Raw genomic sequence first — 7,403 nt, forward strand, 5'->3', positions numbered from 1 at the left:
AAGCTCCCACTGCTATACTAGATAGACAAGTTCGGAGATTAAGAACTAAGGATGTAGCTTCGGTTAAAGTACTTTGGATTAACTATAATGTGGAGGAGATGACTTGGGAAGCTGAAGAAGAAATGATGACTAGGTATCCTCACTTGTTTCCACTTTCGGAGGAGGATCAGACTGAGACATCACAGTCTTTAGGTACGTATATGGTACTTGATTCTTATGTTAGTTATTGTTATTGGTCGTGTTAGGCCATTGGTGTTATTGATGATTGTGGCCCTGTGTGGCTTTGTATTTTTGTGTTTGCTGTGTGATAGGTTGGTAGTAGTACCATTACAGAGGAGACTCTGCCAAAATTTTTATAGATTTCTAGGAGTTTAACATTCGAGGATGAATGTTTCTAAGGGGGGAAGATTATTACACCCTGTGCGTTCCAAGGTGACGTAATGAATATGAGACTTATTAATCATAATTTAAATAATTTTAAAGTCATAATATAGCTATATATGATGTTTGGATAGAAAATATGAAGTTTGAAAAAAATTGGATTAAATTTGCGGAAAAACTGACTAAGAATTTGCCTTGTAATAGAGCCTTTTGAGAAATAAATTTCATATTCCATATGAGGTATTTTAAGGACATATTATATACCAAATTGAAGGCTTTGGAATTTAGTTTCTAAATCTCTTTACCGTTCGTTCATATGACACCCGGATAAAAAGTTATAAGCGTTGGAAGAAGGACCAATGCTAGGGTGCCAAGTAGCACCTTTTGACTTTCAAACAAAATGGATATTTATATCCTTATCACGTTTCTTTCTTCCATTTTCCATAACATACAACCAAATAAGTCCCCTAACTTTAATCCTAAGCTCTTTGCAAGAGCTTCAAATAAGATTATCATTCCGGGCATGGAATCAAAAAATGATAACATTAAAACGATCCCTACGACATAAGTATCGCTATATCGCCCCCCTTTTTCTTTGTAGTTTGAGTTTTTGAATGTACTTCATAGTTAGGAAAATGTGTACTTTCTTTATTTAAGTGTTTAAATATCAAGGAAGGTTGATAAATTCGTTTCCTAATAGTTAGAACTCACGGGACAGTGATCGGAAGCCGTGAGTTTGAGTAATTCACTTGTAGCGGACTGTTTTGTGGATTGTTTTGTGTTGCTGTTGGGCTGCATGTTTTACTACTGATTTGTGGAGTTTTGTAGGAGTAAGTTTGTGGAGAAACACCACATAAATGCAGGGTGGTGGTCTGGTCGTTCGTCGTAACATTTTCGGGCCGCTTGACACTACTACGGTAGTCGTTTTGTGTATGAAGAGATTGGCGTGTGTTGGGCTAATTTGTAATACGTTGTGGTGTATATAAGGTTGGAAAATAATGTATATATGTTGATATTGTTGTGTTTGGAGTTATATTTAATTTGAAGGAAGTAAGGATTATAGGGGAGATGCTGCCCGTTTTAATACAAAATAAGCTTGTCGTTCGTTGTGCCATAGTTGTACCTTTCATAACTCAATGATAGTATTATTATTGTTGTTGTAGATTAAGGTATGAAGAGGAGAGTTCAACTTGGTGATTGGAAATATTGTGATAAGGTATGTTAAGGTTATCCCTTCTTTCCTTTTTGGCACGATCCATATGATGCAAGAAATGAGCAAGTACGCAACTTTCACAAATAATTCTATTCTTAGAAGTACTAGGGTTGCCTATGTTCTTGATTACCCATATGTCCTACTATCATATCGTCTATTCATGGGTCTCATGACATTCCGAGAGATCTTATTGACTTACTTCATTATGTATTGCATCCATTTATACATGTATACTGACCCATGACCAGATGACATTATATACGCATATCGTATATGTATATGGGGTATGGGGAAAGGTTATGGCGTTATATACGCACCACCACCTGATCAGCTGGTACATTTATGATTTCGACCACAGAGGCTGAGATGATATGATGGGATGCCCTAAGAGGCTTGATGATGTTATGTACGCATATACCTATGCATGATATGACATTTATACTCATATGCATGATATTATAAATGTTTCATGATTCACAAATCTATTAAGACTTACAGGTTGAGTCCTTTACTCCATATTTCTTTCATGTCTATTATATACTATTTTTTATTCCTTACACACTCGGTACATTATTTGTACTGACACCTCTATTGGCTGGGGGCCTGCATTTCATGCCCGCAGGTGCAGGTAGACAGGCTGACGGCCCCCCATCTTAGGATACTTGCTCAGCGAGAGTTGGTGTGCTCCATTTGATCCGGAGCTGCTATTGAGTTTTGGTATGATACTTTTGTATACATATGGGTATGACGGGGCCTAGTCCCGTCCTTTATACAGTTGTACACTCTATTAGTTATTTGTAGACAGTCACGTATAGTTATATAGTATGTGGCATTGTCAGCTCGCCCTACCGTATTCCCCATATATATATATATATATATATATATATATATATATATATATATATATATATATATATATGTCTTTTGGGCATATTTTCCCACGTATGTTGTTCATATGAATCAATAGTTTATTTCTAGACGTTATGCATGACCTACACTTATTTCATCTTTATATCTTAGATGAATGCTTAGGGGTGTTCGATAGGTAGAACTCGGAAACTCGTCACGTCCCATCGGTTTGGGTTGTGACAGAGGAACTGGGGGACAAAGGTGGGGACAAGAAGTTATTTCGGCTGGCCAAAGCGAGAGAGAGGAAGGCTCGCGACCTGGATCAAGTGAGGTGCATCAATGATGAGGAAGGTCGAGTATTGATGGAAGAGGCCCAGATTAAGAAAAGATGGCAGTCGTACTTTAATAAACTTCTGAATGAACAGGGGGATGAAATCATCATGTTAGGGGAATTGGGGCACTCGGAGAGTCACCGGTACTGTAGGCATATTAAGGTTGAGGAGGTCGTGGGAGGGATATGTAATATGAGTCGGGGAAAAACGACCTGACCAGACGAGATTCCAGTATAATTTTGGAGGTATGCGGGTAGAGTAGGCTTGGAGTGGCTGACTGGGCTATTTAATGTTATCTTCAGGACGAAGAGGATGCCAGATAAGTGGCGGTGGAGTATGATGGTTTCTGTGTACACAAACAAAGGTGATATCCAAAATTGTAACAACTATAGGTGTATCAAGTTACTAAGTCATACCATGACAGTTTGGGAGAGGGTGGTGGAAGGAAGGGTAAGGTGGGCGGTGTCTATATCGAAAAACCAGTGCGGGTTCATGCCGGGTCGTTTTACTACGGAAGCCATCTACCTTATCAGGAGGTTGGTGGAACAGTACATGGACAGGAAGAGGGATTTGCATATAGTGTTTATTGACCTAGAGAAGGCGTATGACAAGGTCCCTAGGGACGTCCTTTGGTGATGCCTGGAGGTGAAAGGTGTGATGATGGCTTATATTAGGGAAATAAAGGATATGTATGATGGAGCTATGACTCGGGTTAGGACTGTGAGAGGTGACGCAGAGCCTTCTCCGGTTGTTATGGGGTTACACCAAGGATCTGTGCTTAGCACATTCTTATTTTCCCTGGCGATGGACGCACTAACATACCATATTCAAGGAGAGGTCCCATAGTGTATGTTGTTCGCTGATGATATAGTTTTGATTGATGAGATACGAGGCAACATTAATGGGAGACTGGTGGTATGGAGGAAGGCTCTGGAGTCTAAAGGTTTCAAGTTGATTAGGACTAAGACAAAATATTTGGAGTGTAAGTTCAGCGACGCGACGGGGGAAGCGGACGTGGAAGTGATTCTTGATTCACAAGTCATCCCCAAGAGAGAAAGTTTTACGTACCTAGGGTCAATTATCCAGGGAGATGGGGAGATCGACATGGATGATACGCACCGTATTGGGGTGGGGTGGATGAAATGGAGGTTAGCATCTGGAGTCCTGTGTGACAAGAATATGCCACCGAAACTTAAAGGTAAGTTCATATCCAGAAGATGAAAGTAGAAGAAATGAGGATGTTGAGATAGATGTGCAAGCACACTAGGCATGATAAGATTAGTAATGAAGATATTCGGGAGAGGGTGGGTATGGACGACAAAATGCGGGAAGCACGAGTTAGATGGTTCGGGCACGTGCAGAGGAGAAGCTTAGATGTCCCGGTTAGGAGGTGTCAGCAGTTTAGTTTTGGCAGGTACGAGAAGAGGTAGAGGGCGGCCTAAGAAGTATTAGGGCGAGGTGAACAGACAGGACATGGCGCGGCTCCAAATTTTCGAGGACATGGCTCTTGATAGGAAGATGTGGAGGTGGAGCATTAGGGTTGTAGGTTAAGGAGTAGTCGAGCGGTTTTCCTCTTTGTCCCGATTTTTCTCTTTGTACCGGCTAGTCTGATAGTGTTTAGTCTAGCACTCCTAGCGGTTTATATTATGTTTCACACTTTTGCATAGTATTTGTATTACTGCTTTTCCATTTATTTGTTGTCTCTCACATTGCTGATATTATTTTTCTAGTTTCTGTTGTTGTCACGGATTTATTGTTTCTGAGCCGAGGGTCTCCCGGAAATAGCCTCTCTACCCCTCCGGGGTAGGGGTAAGGCATGCGTACACGCTACCCTCCCCAGACCCCACTGGTAGAATTTTACTGGGTTGTTATTGTTGTTATTGTTGTTTGTTGTTACTTGTTAATATTAATTAAGAAGTATTTAAAATTTTTTTAGAAATTTGTTTAAATTATTTATCATAAAGGTAAATTTAAAAAAAAATTAATACCTTCTCGGCTTTTAAAAGAATCACTTACTCCATATTTTGGACCAAAGTTGAAAGGCTTAAAAATCATTTACTATGAACCAGACGTAGTAGCTTATATGCACTAAGTGCTGACACGGATTTTATAAAAACAGTTAGATTTTTAGATAAAAATGTTTAGACTGTAATAATATGCGGATATGTTTGGTAAAACAATTACCGATAAGCCGTTCTTTTAATAAAAAATTACCTTAAATTTGTTAAATATATATATATATATATATATATATATATATATATATATATATATATATATATATATGTATTAAGAGCATCTTTTAAGAAAAATGATATGATAAAAGTTGAAATATTTGAAAAACAAAATTATTTCCATCTCTATGAGTGACGAAATCTTTTTTTCCTTTTGGTAAAATGGTTTCAACAAGTTTGTCAGCGAGAAGGGCAGTAGAGTTTGATTGTGGCAATTAATGAGACTGATAAGGACGCACGTAAATGACCGGCTCAGTGGTTTCTTACTTCTCAGCAACACTGTCTGTTTCTCGACTGTGCAACTTTCTTTAATTTGAATCGGAAATTGCGCTTCTGTATCTCTGCCCATTCACTCGGTGAATGCTTGGCTCTGATGACAGAAATACTCCTATATTTTAAAACTCTCTTATGTTTCGATTAAACGCCATAAAAAATAGCAAATTTTAATAAGAAAGTAGAATACTTAACTTAATCCCAAAATTTAGCTCACGAAATGAGTATTATCAGTAACAAATAATTAGAAGAAAACAATAATCCGTTCCTTCAATCAATACGGACAATCTAACACCTCATGCACCAAACCGAGTTAACTAGAGCGTGCATAGCATAACATGGAGATTCATTATTATGGTTAAATAAATAATTGTAATAACTTTAACTATGATATCGTGATTAAGAAAAAAAACCACCGGATAACTTAACCCTAAAATTAACTCATTAGATGAAAATCACAAAACCATATAAAGAGACAATTACATGCCGTCCCTTCAAACAATATAGATCAATCCAACTAGTTATATTCGGACCCAGCCTTGAAGTATGCAATTTGGTTGTTTATTACTTGCATTTCTCTGCTCTCACAGGAAGAGCTTCAAGACTTCAAGTAAAGTATATTTCTTCTCAAATTAAATAGAAATTTTCTTTTGTCCTGTTAAAAGATAAGCCTTCTAAATTTATGAGAGTAAGTTTAATAAATAGTACTAGTAACTACTATTTGTATGGGTAAAATTTATAAACGACGGATAGATGTTCGACTAATTGACACGTGGAAGCACAGACAAGTAAGATATGAGTCAGCAAATAGTTGACACCGGTGATAACATGTGACCGTTGCTGGGTAAGTTCCGAAAAAAGTGAAACCGAGGACGGACATTTGAAGGGAAGATATCAGTTGGGAAATACAACATTTAATGAGCAGCCGTTACAAAAAAGAATTTCATTAATACCCAATCGTTATTCATCCATCAAGGGGGGTTTTATTCGTATTAAAAAAATATTTAATTTGAGAATTTTGTCTCTGAATTGAGTTATAAATAAGAGAATTTATATTCATTATAGGGCACGAGACATTCTGTATACTAATAGGGCAAAACTAGCTCTTATTCCATAAAATAATATTTCTTACTTTGTTCTTCGTATTGCTCTTATTATTGCTTTCGGAGAAGTTCAGCCCACGGTCAGGCTTGTGTTTTCTTTTAATTTATTTTTATTCACTTATTTCTGTTCTTGATTATTTTACATTCTTTGATCAAATTAATTCACGTGTCTATAAATCACATTACAAATTTAATTTTATTATTTTACGGGTAAATAATTTGGCGGCCACCGTGGGACACAAATAATTTTGTTAATACTTTGATCCATTTATCTTTTACTAATACAGTTTGACACTTTTCTTTAGTAAAATAAAAATCAGATATGGCAGCTAACGAGTGTGGAGATGTGTTCTAGTGTGATGATTGAACTAGTGAAACTCACAACAAAGGAGACAAAACAACTCTGATTCATGAAGAACGAAATCCTCAGCATGTGAGAAGTCCAACTCCTAATGATATGGACAATGAACATGTTGTTGAAATGGTTAAAATTTTGATAGCGCAACAAAGGATAATTATGAATCATCTCTCAAGACAAGACTGGGTAATGAAGGAATTAAAGCAGGCTCTTTCGGTTGCTTCCAATTATTCCAATGGAGGAGTTCGAGTTCCTCCCAGCATGCATGCAAATCAAATAGTGCAAAGAACCGGCATCATTTCTTAAAGCGATGAGTTCACTTTTTAATGAAAATGAGGCATGTGGTGCAGATAGTGGATCCAGAAATGATAACAACGCTAATAATCATTTTAAAATCGAGCTCATGAGATTCATGAGGGAAATGAATGAACGAATATAACAAAATGCTAAAGAACTCTATGCTCGTATGGATTAGATCCCAGGGGAACCATCGGTGTTTAAGGGACCAGATTCATAGAAGTATACACATTGCCGTTCAAACTAAGTGCGGCCCTAGAATTATTTTTGAAAAGATTAAAGATGCATGATATTCCGAAGTATGATGGGACTTCGGACCCAAAAGATAATAAGACAACTTACACTACGATTGTAAAGGCAAAT

Source organism: Nicotiana tomentosiformis, chromosome 5, assembly GCF_000390325.3.
Source record: "Nicotiana tomentosiformis chromosome 5, ASM39032v3, whole genome shotgun sequence".
Classification (NCBI taxonomy): Eukaryota; Viridiplantae; Streptophyta; class Magnoliopsida; order Solanales; family Solanaceae; genus Nicotiana; species Nicotiana tomentosiformis.